The 14,583-nt window shown below is 42.4% G+C and overlaps 1 protein-coding gene across 3 annotated transcripts in view; it reads left to right on the top strand.

Moving 5' to 3' along the window:
* The window catches only part of BICRAL (BICRA like chromatin remodeling complex associated protein), a 123,464-nt gene that overhangs the window by 48,633 nt on the left and 60,248 nt on the right, over positions 1-14,583 (top strand). The window contains exon 1 of one of the 3 annotated variants that reach the window (XM_071097036.1): positions 4,118-5,254. The exons of the other annotated variants lie outside the window; for them this stretch is intronic. The gene's annotated coding sequence lies outside the window, so the exon portion shown is untranslated. Of the gene's footprint in view, positions 1-4,117; positions 5,255-14,583 lie in introns of those variants that run through there. 3 annotated transcript variants of the gene reach the window in all.

Genomic DNA, 14,583 nt, shown 5'->3' with positions numbered 1-14,583 from the left:
CAAGAGCAAAACTCCGTCTCAAAAACAACAAAAAAAAAGAAACCGTAAGTCATGCAAGAGTCTATTTACTGATCTCCCCACCAACACTCACAAAGAGAATTATGCATGAACTACAGTCAAGGTAACTGAAAAGATCTACATCTGTTGTTAGAAAGTTGTCTAACTTGTTTTCCAAAACTTTTTGCTATTAGATTTTAAAACGTGACAAAAGACTAGGAGCGGTGGCTCACACCTGTAATCCCAGCACTTTGGGAGGCCGAGGCTGGTGGATCACCTGAGGTCAGGAATTCAAGAGCAGCCTGGCCAACATGGCGAGATCCCATCTCTACTAAAAATATAAAAATTAGCCAGGCATGATGGTGCATGCCCGCAATCCCAGCTACTCAGGAGGCTGAGGCACAAGAATTGCTTGAACCTGGGAGGTGGAGGTTGCAGTGAGCCAACATCATGCCACTGCCTGGGCAACAGAGGGCAAGACTCTGTCTCAAAAAATAAAAATAAAATACATAGATATATATATATATAATGTGACCTATTTCACATTGTTTTATTTCTGTCATATATTACCTCAATTCCCAACATATAATTATTATTTCATATATGTTCTATGTCTCAAATTACCTTACTATCAAAAATTACCTTGAGCTTGATTCTCAAGCATATCTTTAGGACATAAGAGGCTGTGAAAGTCACAGAATAAATATTTTCAGAGCATGATGTGGATTTTGTATAATGTATATGCACCTTTAAGATATGTTCCATTCTTTTTAAGATTAACTTTTCAAATTAAATATTTTTTTCTTACATCATATTGCTTTCTAGAATGTTTCTTTTCTAAGAGGAATGTCTTGTTTTGAAAATTATTACCATCACTATCTACTCTGAAATAAAAAGGCAGTGCAGTGATATTTCATCAGCAAATATTTATTAAATGCTAAATTTGTGCAGAGCATTTGGAGGGCACAGGAACACATAATCTAGGCAGGTGGATAATATGTACACACAGAAAACTACACAACAGTGTATGGTAAGTGCCAAATGATTAGTATAAGCAAGAGAAAAGGAGAGAGAACCTTTGACTGAGGTGTTGTGACAGCATCTATTCATTTATCCATTCAGCAAACGTTGAGCACATAATGTGTGCCAGGTGCCATTCTAGGCTCCCAGGATGCTGCAGTGAGCAAAAGATCAAAGCCCTTGGGAAAGACAGACAATAAACCTAAGCAGACTCTGTAGTATGTTATGGGGTAAACATAGAGGAAGATAGGGAGTGCTGGGGTGTGGGAAGATTGTCTGGAAGGTCATGATTGTCTTTGAGCAGAGTCTTGAAAAAGTCTTAAGCCTGAGGATATCTGGAGGAAGGGCATTCCAGGCAGACAGCAGCCACTGCAAAGGGCCTAAGACATGAGCATGCATTTTGAGTTCTGGGTGTGGCAAGGTAGCAAGGGCAAGAATCAAAAGGGATCAGAGAGGTTGAGGAGCAGAGCAGTCGTGTAGGACATTATGGGTGTTCACAGTCTAGCACATAAAAGAATTTTGGTTTTTACATGACAGGAAGTGAAGGTTCATTGGAGAGTTTTGATATCTGTTTTAAAAGGGTCACTTCTGGAATTTGGGTTGAAAATAGATTCTAGAGTATAAAAGAGCAAAAGCAGAGACAGCTGGTGGGAGATGATGATGGCTTGGACCAGAGAGATGGTAGTGGAGGTGGTACGTGATTGGATTCTGGATGTATTTTGAAGGTATAGCCAGTGGGATTTCCGGACAGATGCGATGTGGGTAAAAGAGAATGAGCTGTCAGTCAGGTGCGGTGCTCATGCCTGAATCCCGGCATTTTGGGAGGCCAAGGCGGGTGGATCACCTGAGGTCAGGAGTTTGAGACCAGCCTGACCAACATGGAGAAACCCCATCTCTACTAAAAGTACAAAATTAGCCAGGTGTGGTGGCATGTGCCTGTAATCCCAGCTACTCGGGAGGCTGAGGCAGGGGAATCGCTTGAATCCAGGAGGCAGAGCTTGCGGTGAGCTGAGATCGTGCCATTGCACACCAGCCTGGGCAACAAGAGCGAAACTCCATCTCAAAAAAAAAAAGATGAACTATCAAGGGTTACATGTAAGAAATGGAATTTGAACTGGAGCCTAAAGGAAAAGGAAGATTTTGTTGACCAGGAAAAGATACATAAGCAGAGGAACTTACGTGGAAAAGAACAAAGTTAGGTTGGGATTTTATAAGAGAGGCAGACAGTAAGGAGACTTCTTTGGATGAATTGAGAAGTTTAAAAAGAGAGAGAAAAGGGAAGGCTGGGAAGGGACCTTGTGATCAGCTTGTGAAATGCACTAAATGTAAGGCCAAAGTATTTTAATTTTCTCTTATATGTTAAAAAATCCTAAAGGTTTTCAAGCAAGGAGTGATTTGACTTAAAAAGGAAAAAAAAGTAACAGCTTTGGAACCAGACCGATCTGAGTTCTAGCATCTTGCTGTAGGTACTGCCTTGAGTGAGTAACTTCCCTGAGGGAGTGTGCCTTAGTTTCTTCCTCTGGAGAGAGGACTTACCTTTCAGAGGGAGTTTGAAAGGACTAAGTGAGATCATGCATATGAAGCATTAACATAATGTCAACCCATTTGGGTCTCAGCTATCACTGCTTTTTTTATTATTAAATTGTTACAGGCCCGGTGCAGTGATTCATACCTGTAATCCCAGCACTTTGGGACACCAAAGCAGGTGGATCACCTGAGGAGGTCAAGTGTGAGACCAGCCTGGCCAACATGGTGAAACCCTGTCTCTGCAAAAATTGCAAAAATTAGCCGAGCATGGTGGCACGCACCTGTAATCCCAGGTGTTCCAGAGGCTGAGGCAGGAGAATCACTTAAGCCTGGGAGGCAGAGGTTTCAGTGAGCCACGATTGCACTCCAGCCTTGGTGACAAAGTGAGACTCTGTCTCAAAAATAAATAAATAAAATGGTGGACCCAGCTATGGAAAAGAATGATATCATGCCCTTTGCAGAAACATGGATGGAGGCAGAGGTCATTATCCTAAGTGAACTAACTCAGAAACAGAAAATCAAATGCCACACGTTCTCATTTATAAGTAGGAGCTAAACAACAGTACACATGGACATAAAGATGGAAATAATAGACACTAGGGACTTCAAAAGGGGGTAGGGAGGGAGCGGAGTGAGGGTTGACAATTACCTATTGGGTACAGTGTTCACTATTTGGGTAATGGGTACACTAAAAGCCCAGTCGCCACCAGTATGCAATATGCCCATGTAAAAAATATGCACATGTACCCTCTGAATCTAAAATTAAAATAAATCTAAAAAAGAGTCACATAAACCAGAAAAAGAAAACAAATTTTTTTAATTAGAAAAAAAAAACGTGGGCCGGGCATGGTGGCTCACACCTGTAATCCCAGTATTTTGGTAGCCCAAGGCAGGCAGATCACTTGAGGCAAGGAGTTTGAGACCAGCTTGGCCAACGTGATGAAACCTTGTCTCTACAAAAAATACAAAATTAGCTGGGGGTAGTGGCAGGCACCTGTAGTCCCAGCTACTCGGGAGACCGAGACAGGAGAATCGCTCAAACCCTGGAGGTGGAGGTTGTAGTCAGTTGAGATCAAGTCACTGCACTCCAGCCTGGGCACTGTCTCTAAATAAATAAATAAAATTAGAAAACAAATTGTGTAGTGTTTGCATATAACCTACACAGATCCTCCCATATACTTTAAATCATCTCTAGATTTGTTTTAATTTTTATTTTTTATTACTGCTCCTTGCAGAGCATAGCTACCCCATAGGCAGCATGCCCACAGTAGCCAGTCATTTCTAGAATACTTACAATATTTAATACAATGTAAATGCTATGTAATCGTTGTTAGACTATATCATTTTAAAATTTGTATTATTTTTTGATGTTATATTGTCATTTTTTGTTTTATTTTTCCCAAATATTTTCAATCTGTGGTCGTTTGAATCTGGGGGTGCGGAACCCATGAATATGGAGGGCTTGACTGTATTAACAGTGCCTGGAGAAGGGGAACATCACACACTGGGGCCTGTCGTGGGGTGGGGGGAGGGGGAGGGATAGCATTAGGAGATATACCTAATGTAAATGACGAGTTAATGGATGCAGCACATCAACATGGCACATGTATATATATGTAACCTGTACGTTGTACACATGTACCCTAGAACTTAAAGTATAATTTTAAAAATGATTAAAGAACAATGATAAATAGTAATCATTATTGGTCAAAAAAAAAACAAAAGTGCCTGGAAATTTTTTACCCAGTAGAAATATATATTAGAGACAAAGTCTCACTATATTGCCCAGGCTGGACTTGTACTCCTGAGCTCAAATGAACCTCCTGCCTTGGCCTCCCAAAGTGCTGGGATTATAGGCAGGAGCCACCATACCTGGCTGAAATATTTTTATATCACATTATATTAGCAAATATCTTGAAATATTACTGTCTTCCAAATGAGGGTAGTTATTAGATTCACCACTAAATCTTTTTTTTTTTTCTCTGAGATGGACACTTGCTCTGTCGTCCAGGCTAAAATTCAGTGGTGTGATCTCAGCCTACTGCAACCTCCGCCTCCTGGGTTCAAGGGAGTCTCCTGCCTCAGTCTCCTTCTCAGTAGCTGGGACTACAGGCACGCGCCACCATGCCTGGCTAATTTTTTGTATTTTTAGTAGAGATGGGATTTCACCATGTTAGCCAGGATGGTCTCAATCTCTGACCTTGTGATCCTCGAGCCTTGGCCTCCCAAAGCACTGGGATTGCAGGCATGAGCCACCGCTCCCGGCCCATCACCACCGTTCTTGTCCAGAAGTTTTTCATCTTCTCCAACTGAAACTATGTATCTCATGGTCTCTTGATACAAATAATTACAATACAAATTCCAGTTCACATGGCGTTTCTTAGGATTTATTAAAGATTTCAGTAGACAGAAGTTTATGTCTCTTAAAGAGAGTTTAAAAAGATGACATTAAATCAGTATCTTTAAACTGTTTGTAGAAACTCATTGTAAAACCTTGCTTGGAATAATATGCTACAAATATATTTGTCCATATTCTTTCTTAAATATTTATTTATTTATTTATTTGAGACAGAATCTTGCTCTGTCTCCCAAGCTGGAGTGCAGTGGCCCGATCTTGGCTGACTGCAACCTCCGCCCCCCGGGTTCAAGCAATTCTCCTGCCTCAGCTTCCCAAGTAGCTGGAATTACAGGCGTGCACTACCACACTCAGGTAATTTTGGGGTTTTTGTTTTGTTTTTTTTTTTTTAAGACACAGTCTCACTCTGTTGCCCTGGCTGGAGTGCAATGGCACAATCTCGGCTCACTGCAACCTCTGCCTTCCAGCTTCAAGTGATTCTCCTGCCTCAGCCTTCCAAGTAGCTGGGATTACAGGTGCCTGCCACCACACCCAGCTAATTTTTGTATTTTTAGTAGAGATAGGGTTTCACTATGTTGGCCAGGCTGGTCTCCAACTCCTGACCTTGTGATCTGTCCGCCTCGGCCTCCCAAAGTGATTTTTTTTATTTTTAGTAGAGATGGGGTTTTGCCATGTTGGCCAGGCTGGTCTCCAACTCCTGACCTCAAGTGATCTGCCCACTTCGGCCTCCCAAAGTGCTGGGATTATAAGCCTCAGCCACCGTGCCCGGACTTAAATCATTTTTAAGCTTAAATAAAAGCACACTTGTTTTCTCCTTGTTAGGAAACTGATTTTGTCCACACATTTTTTTCTTTTTTCTTTTCTTTTTTTTTGAGACAGGGTCTCGCTTCATCGCCCAGGCTGGAGTGCAGTGGTGTGATCTCAGCTCACTGCAACCTCCGCCTCCTGGGTTCAAGGGATTCTCGTGTCTCAGCCTCCTGAGTAGCTGGGACTACAAGCGCCCACCAGCACATCTGGCTATGTCCACACATTTTCTGTTTGAGTCTATCTTTATAAAAGGGAATCTTCAGTGTATCTTCCATGGTAACGTTGACTTTGTAAAATGGAATTTTGTTTGTTAACATTATTATTTTCATAGGGCTTATTTTTCTTGGAACATGCCATAAAACCAAAATATTTTGAATGTTACTCATTGACAGCGAGTAAAGAGAGTCAAGAGTTTTCATAATAACTTTAATCAGATTGCTAATGCTGATGCTTAATAAAAGAAATATACAGCCGGGCACAGTGACTAACGCCTGTAATCCCAGTACTTTGGGAGGCCCAGATTGGCAGATCACCTGAGGTCAGGAGTTCAAGACCAGCCTGGCCAACATGGTGAAACCCTGTCTCTACTAAAAATACAAAATTAGCCAGGCATGGTGGTGGGTGCCTGTAATCCCAGCTACTTGGGAGGCTAAAGCAGGGGAATTGCTGAAACCTGGAGGTGGAGGCTGCGGTGAGCCGAGATCGAGCCACTCCACTCCAGCCTGGCCAGCAGAGCAAGACTCTTAAAAGAAAAAAAAAAGAGAGAGAGAGAGAGAGAAATCTACATTTTGTTTATAATTACTGACATTTTGAATTTTTTAAAGCAGTTCCATACATAGGGACCAGAATATATTTAAATGACACCAAGAAATGGTGTCCTACTATTAAGCAGTTTTGACTTTAATAGCTCAATTTTTACCATACTGTATTTTAGTGAATGTTTTGACTGTGGGCTAGGAATGCAAACAGCAGAGTCCCGTCTTTTTTACTATTTATGACTGGCATTGTACAAAAATGTCCATAGTCTGTAAAAGTGGAAAAAATCATATTCGTAGTATTATTGCTTTTATTTCATTTAAAATGTTCTCTAAAATAGGTCAGGCATGGGGGCTCATGCCTTAATCCCAGCACTTTGGGAAGCCAAGGCAGGCAGATTACTTGAGGTCAGGAGTTCGATACCAGCCTGGCCAACATGGTGAAACCCTGTCTCTACTAAACATACAAAAATTTTCCAGACGCGGTGGCGCACACCTATAATCCCAGCTACTCAGGAGGCTGAGGTAGGAGAATCTGCTTGAACCTGGGAGGCCAAGATTGCAGCGAGCCAAGATCACGCCACTGCACTCTAGCCTGGGTGACAGAGTGAGACTCCGTCTCAAAACAAAAAATAAAAAAGTATTCCCTAAAATAAATTCCCTTTGCTTTAGGAAAAACATAAATGACTTAGATAAATCTCCATTTTGTTTAATAAAATATATCATCATGCTGGGCATGGTGACTCACACCTGTAATCTCAGCACTTTGGGAGGCCAAGGCAGGAGGATTCCTTGAGGCCAGGAGTTTGAGACCAGCCTGGGCAACATGGTGAGCAATCCCTTCTGTATGAATTTTTAAAAAATTAGCACAGTGGCATGCACCTTTGTTTTCAGCTACTTGGGAGGCTGAGGTAGGAGAATCACTTTGAGCCACGTTCATGCCATTGTAATCCAGCCTGGGCAACAGAGCAAGACCTTATCTCAGAAAAAAAAAACAAAAAAACAAAAAACACACACACATATATGCATAAATATTTTTCTGAATAAAACTAGAAATAGATAAGTATCAGAGCAGTTTCTATTTAATATTCAGATAGTTTGTCTTTATTGAGAATATATAAGTAAGACTTACTTTTGGCTCTTTTAGCTTTTAGTTTTTTTTGTTTTTAATAGAGATGAGGTCTCACTTATGTTGTCCAGGCTGGTCTTGAACTCATGCACATAAACAGTCCTCCCTCCTCAGCTCCCAAAGTGCTGAGATTACAGGTGTGAGCCACCATGCCCAGCCCCTCATTTCTCAATCATTTCCTGTGTATGGTTTTCCATAGTTATCAAAATGCCCTCACACTCTCTTAGAAAACACAGTAAAGAAGTATAAAAACGTTTTTGTCACAGCATCTGGTTTTTAACATATTGTAGAGTTGTCTTTTCTTTAAGGTCTAGTGTTAGTATACTCAGTAGACCTTAAACCCATACCTGACTATGCCTTCAACTTAGTAAATGTCTTCAACTTAGATATTTACTTCCGAGTCTTTTGATGAACACAACTATTATTAATATAATAAATTACTGTGCTAAATGTTTGGAGACTTCAAATAACTATTTTATATTTATGTTCAGCACATAAATCCCTTTGTAAGGAGGTTTGTTAAATATTAAGTGGATTATCTTGGAAGGACACACAATCTTTTATTCTGTGGATCTTTAAAACTTGTATTTGCTTACACCTGAGAGAAGTAAATGGTCTGATTTGGAGAAGATGTGGGGATCAGTTGATTCCTCACTTTTTTTACACTGGCTTGATAGATGCCTGGCTGGATGATAAGGGTCCAACATTAGCCAGTGGATCCTGGACCATGGAGGACCAGGCCTGCATCCCAGAGTCTGTGCTGTACCATCGTGAAAAAGTGCTCACATGTAGCCTCGGTGCATATTCTTGGAAAGTAAATTAGTAACTGACATTACCCCTAAAAATGTCCTTTGGAAACCAGAATCTTACGAAAGTAATTGCATAGGGTAAACAGTTATTAGGCATATATGTATCAGGCATTGCCCTACCCTCTGCTAACACAGAGATGAAAGGAAAGTCATCCAGTTTTCATGGAACTTGTAAGCCAACGGGAAAGCCAGAAAAACCAAGTATACTCATGTGTTGCTTAAGGATGAGGATACGTTCTAAGAAATGCCCTAGCAATTTCATTATCTTGTGAACATCAGAGTACTCTTACACAAACCTAGATGATCTAGCCTACTGCAGACCCAAGCTGTATGGTATAGCCTATTGTTCCCAGGCACAAGACTGTGCAGCATGTTACTATACTGAATACTGTAGGCAACCATAACACAATGGTAAGCATTAGGGTGTCTAATCCTATTCACACACAGAAAAGGTACACTAACAATATTATATATATATATACACACATATATATACACATACTATATATACACATATATACACATACATATACATATATATATATAGTTTGTTTGTTTTTTGTTTTTTTGAGACGGAATTTCGCTCTTGTTGCCCAGGCTGGAGTGCAATGGCACGATCTCTGCTCACTGTAACCTCTGCCTCCTGGGTTCAAACGATTCTCCTGCCTCAGCCTCCCAAGTAGCTGGGATTACAGACATGTGCCAGGCCTGACTAATTCTGTGTTTTTAGTAGAGACAGGGTTTCTCCACGTTGGTCAGGCTGGTCTCAAACTCCTGACCTCAGATGATCTGCCCATCTCGGCCTCCCAAAGTGCTGAGATTACAGGCGTGAGCCACTGCGCCCAGCCAGTATTATACTCTTATGGGACCATAATCATGTATGTGGTCCACTGTATATGAAAAGTTGTTATGGGGCACATGGCCGTATTGTCATACATGTGTCAGGTGCTGGTAAGATGTCAGATGTCCTCTAGGGGATATGAATAAGTGAATAATGAATTTTGCTTCAGGATTTAAATAAAACTAAAGAAAGGCAGTATCATTTTACTCAAGACCTTCAGGATAAGTAGGCATTGTCAGTTGACCGCTTGGAGGTGGGTAGGAATGTCTTCAAAGTAAAAGGAATGTGCAAAGTCAAATAATTGAAAAACTGATAAGTTTTGGGGACATCAGGTGGTCAAGGAAGCAAAGAACTAAGGGTTTCTTACAGGGACAAGTGGGATGGGTAGAGATAGGCTAGCTAGTGCCTATTGTAATGGGCCAGTATATTCAGCTCTCTGATGGCAAAAAACCATACAGCCTAAAAGTTGCCTGCCTTTGGGATGGGAGAATTAAATGCTGTCTCATCAGCACTCTCATAGCACGTTATGGTTGTGTATTCATTTATATTTGGGCTCTGCTTTTTTTAAAAAAATTAGGTCTAACTGTGTAGCCTAGTCTGGTCTTGAACTTCTGGCTTCAAGCGATCCTCCTGCCTTGGCCTCCCAGAGTGCTGGAATTACAGGCGGGAGCCACTATGCCCAGCCTGCGCTGCTTTAATTGGGAACAGAAGATAAGCATAATGAAGATTATCACACAGAGCAGTGTCTGATCAGTGTTGCTGCTGTCAGAATTCTGGGCAGAGAATTATGAAGACAGGCTGAGGTTGTCAGAGACGGATTCACAGAGATCAGATCCAAACTAATTTTGAATAATGGTTGTATTTTCAGTAGACATGGGAGAGGAAGAAGAGCATTTCAGGTAAGGAAATTTGTCACCTGGACAAGGACAGATGCTGGGAAAGTACATCATTGTGTTTGGAGGCTAGGAGAGTGGCAGTGGGCTAGAATAGACGGTAAGGGAGTAGTAGAAAATAACTTTAGCCCTATTGTATGTTGTCAGCTTAAATAAAGTTCTTTGTTTTCCACTTTAGATTGTTCTCCTATAGGAATAACCTGGTCTCCAAAGTAAGAAAAATATGCTTTCTTGAAAAACTGAAGTTTTCAAGAAAAAGTGACTAAACACACTCTCCCTGTGTGCCTGGTTCTGTTGCAGGTTTGCCATCCTGTGACCAACACATTAGAAAGGGTGATACGTTCATTTTTTAAAATGTTTGCTGAGTTCCTATTATGTGCCAGGGGCTATTCTGGGTGCCAAGGGTCATTGGTGAACAGACACAAACCTCTGCCCTGATGGAGCTGACTTTCTAATGTAAATATGAGTCAATGTGCTAAAGAGGAGAAGGAAAAAGTAGAGGAATTATTTGGTGGGAAGGAGTAAAAAAGGATTGATACTGAATGTGGCTTAGGGTGATGCATTCCCAAATAAGATTTTGCCCACAGCATCTTTCCTTCAGTCAGGTTGCCAAGAAACAGGATTCTCCCCTTAAGTTTGGAAAGTTGGAGCCTCAGTTTGTGTTTCTGAGTCAGCCTGAGGCCCTTGTTTGCAGGTCCCACCTGACTCCACTCAGACCTGGAACAGGCTCCCCAATTTGCTTGAAATTTTCCCGAGGGCAACTAGTAACCCCAGATTCCAGGTGAATCAGAATCTCCAGGGTTGGGGTAGCGGAGGACAGGAGTCCATGGTTTTTGTTTTCTTGAAACAGTCTTACTCTGTTGCTGAGGGCAGTGGTGCAACGATAGCTCACTGCAGCTTTGACCTTCTGGGCTCAAGAAATCCTCTCACCTCAGCCTCCCTAGTAACTGGGACCACAGGCATGTGCCACCATACCTGGCTAATTTTTTTTTTTCTTTTTTTTTCTTTTTGAGACAGGGGTCTTACACTGTTGGCCAGGCTGGAGTGCAATGGCGCCATCTGGGTTCACTGCAACCTCCACTTCCCGGACTCTGTTGATCCTCCCGCATTAGCCTCTCAAGTAGCTGGGACTACAGGCATGTGCCACCATGCCCAGCTAATTTTTATATTTTTTAGTAGAGACAGGGTTTTGCTATGTTGCCTAGGCTGGTCTCAAACTCCTGAACTCAAGCGATCCGCCCACTTGACCTCCCAAAGTGCTGGGATTACAAGCATGAGCCACTGTGCTCAGTGGTTTTTCATGTTTTGTTTGTTTTTTGAGACAGAGTTTTGCTCTTGTCACTCAGGCTGGAGTGCAATGGCATGATCTTGGCTCACTGCAACCTCTGCCTCCCAGGTTCAAGCAGTTCTGCCTCAGCCTCCCGAGTAGCTGGGATTAAAGGTACCCATCACCAGGCCTGGCTAATTTTTGTATTTTTAGTAGAGACAGGGTTTTGCCATGTTGGCCAGACTGCTCTTGAACTCCTGACCTCAAGTGATCCACCCGCCTCGGCTGCCCAAAGTGCTGGGCTTACAGGCATAAGCCACCATGTCCAGCCATTCATGTTTTTAATAACCAACTCCAGTTCATATTATTATTATTATTTTTTTTTTTTTTTTGAGACGGAGTCTCGCTCTGTCGCCCAGGCTGGAGTGCAGTGGCGCGATCTCAGCTCACTGCAACCTCCGCCTCCCGGGTTCACGCCATTCTCCTGCCTCAGCCTCCTGAGTAGCTGGGACTACAGGTGCCCGCCACCGCGCCCGGCTAATTTTTTTTTTGTATTTTTAGTAGAGGCGGGGTTTCACTGTGTTCGCCAGGATGGTCTGGATCTTCTGACCTCGTGATCCGCCCACCTCGGCCTCCCAAAGTGCTGGGATTACAGGTGTGAGCCACCGTGCCCGGCCTCATATTATTATTATTTATTTATTTATTTATTTATTTATTTATTTATTTTGAGATGGAGTCTCACTCTGTCGCCCAGGCTGGAGTGCAGTGGCACAATCTGGGCTCACTGCAAGCTCCACCTCCCAGGTTCACCCCATTCTCCTGCGTCAGCTTCCCGAGTAGCTGGGACTACAGGCATCGGCCACCACGCCCAGATAATTTTTTGTATTTTTAGTAGAGACGGGGTTTCACCATGTTAGCCAGGATGGTCTCGATCTCCTGACCTCATGATCCGCCCATCTCGGCCTCCCAAAGTGCTGGGATTACAGGTGTGAGCCACCACACCTGGCCTTCATATTGTTTTGAAGCAAATCTCAGATGTCATTTTTTTTTTCATTCATGCCTATTTCAGTATGGATTTCTAAAAGATACTGATTCTTTTTTTTAAAAAATGTGATCCCTGAGGTCAAGTGATCGAGACCATCCTGGCCAACATGGTGAAATCCCATCTCTAAAAGTACAAAAATTTGCTGGGCGTGGTGGCGCGCGCTTGTAGTCCCAGCTACTTGGTAGGCTGAGGCAGGAGAATCACTTGAACCTGGGAGGCGGAGGTTGCAGTGAGCCGAGATCACACCACTGCACTCCAGTCTGGCAAAAGAGCAAGACTCCGTCTCAAAAAAAAAAACAAAACAAAAATTACCCGAGTGTGGTAGTGCGCACCTGTATAACTGAAAAAAATTTAACAGAATGATATATTTATAATTCATCAGGGATTATAGAATTTCAATGCTGATGGACTCTGTGAAATTGTAAATGTGTCAGGATTAACCTAGAATTATGGAATTATATGAGCTTTTAATTAGGCAAGGTCTTTGGGAGCTTGGAAAACTGAAGTTTTCAAGGAAAAGTGAATAAATACAGCTGCCTATTTAAATCCTGGGTATTTATTCCATATTTATTATACCCACTTATGTGCTATTTGCTGGGGATGTAAAGACAAATAAGATGAGATTCCTGTTTTTGAGGGTAGTACTATAATATCTTTTTTTTTTTTTTTAGATGGAGTTTCGCTCTTGTTGCCCAGGCTGGAGTGCAATGGTGCAATCTTGGCTCACTGCAACCTCCACCTCCCAGGTTCAAGCGATTCTCCTGCCTCAGCCTCCTGAGTAGCTGGGATTACAGGCATGCACCACCGTGCCCGACTAACTTTGTATTTTTAGTAGAGACGGGGTTTCTCCATGTTGGTCAGGCTGGTCTCGAACTCCCGACCTCAGGTGATCCGCCCACCTCAGCCTCCCAAAATGCTGGGATTACAGGCGTGAGCCACTGTGCCCAGCTGTTAGAGTTTACCTTAATGAAATGGGCCCTATATGTATAGCTATTGTCTTGCTTGCTAAAATAATCATGGATGTCTTGATTTTCACGGATTCCTGTTTACATTGCCAGATTCACCATTGCTGATGGTCATTCCTTTTTAATAGATGACAAGTCATAGAGTTCTGGGAGTTTGGGAGCTGGCTAAGTTAAATGATTTTCAAACTTTTTTCTTGCAGTTGAGTAAGAGTTGAGCTACTCAGCTGAAGGGTGTGTGTGGGGAGAGGTGGGAGTGTCAAGAGTGCCTCCACCACCACCAGCTATTTTAAGCCTCTAAGAAGCTCCTGGATACCTTAAAGAATATTGGGTCCCAAGTTTTAAAAACTCACTGATGTGGTCTATTAAGTTCATTAACAAATGGGAAATGGGACCCAGAGGTTGGAGCTTCTTCGTCGTCACATGATTAGTCAATGTCAGTATCCAAAACAAGCCCTGTGACTTCCAAATTCAGTGTCCTTGCCCTGTGTCCCCAGCCTCTGTAAAGCCTTGCCAGAAATTCTCCCCAGCCCCCTTCATGGTTGGTCACTCTTTCCCCCATGTTATAGCACATTATTTTTGCCAACTGGATTGCTTAATATGTTAGGCTTATTTCTTTCTTTTTTTTTTTTTTAATACTTTTAAGTTCTGGCCTCCCCTAGCCCCCACCCTCCCACCCCAACAGGCCCTGATGTGTGTTATTCCTCTCCTTGTGCCCTTATGTTCTCATTGTTCAACTCCCACTTATAAGTGAGAACATGCAGTATTTGGTTTTCTGTTCCTGTGTTAGTTTGCTGAGAATGATGGTTTCCAGCTTCATTCATGTCCCTGCAAAAGATACGAACTCATTCTTTTTTATGTCTGCTGTTAGGCTTATTTCTGCCCCACCTCATTCCTGCCTCAAGTAGGAATTAAAGCAATTTAAAGACCTTCAAATTCTTCATTTCATGAAATGAACCAGGTTTATCACTTATGTTAAATATCGCCTTTTCCAACTTTGGGATTTTTTTTTTTTTTTTTTTGAGACAGAATCTCACTCTTTCGCCCAGACTGGAGCGCAGTGGTGAGATCTCCACTCACTGCAAGCTCCACCTCTTGGGTTCATGCCGTTCTCCTGCCTCAGCCTCCCAAGTAGCTGGGACTACAGGCGCCGGCCACCGCACCCGGCTAATTTT

This window comes from Macaca nemestrina, chromosome 5, assembly GCF_043159975.1.
Source record: "Macaca nemestrina isolate mMacNem1 chromosome 5, mMacNem.hap1, whole genome shotgun sequence".
Taxonomy (NCBI): domain Eukaryota; kingdom Metazoa; phylum Chordata; class Mammalia; order Primates; family Cercopithecidae; genus Macaca; species Macaca nemestrina.
The sequence above is the reverse complement of the archived record's forward strand: the minus strand, read 5'-3'. Positions and strand labels throughout refer to the sequence as shown.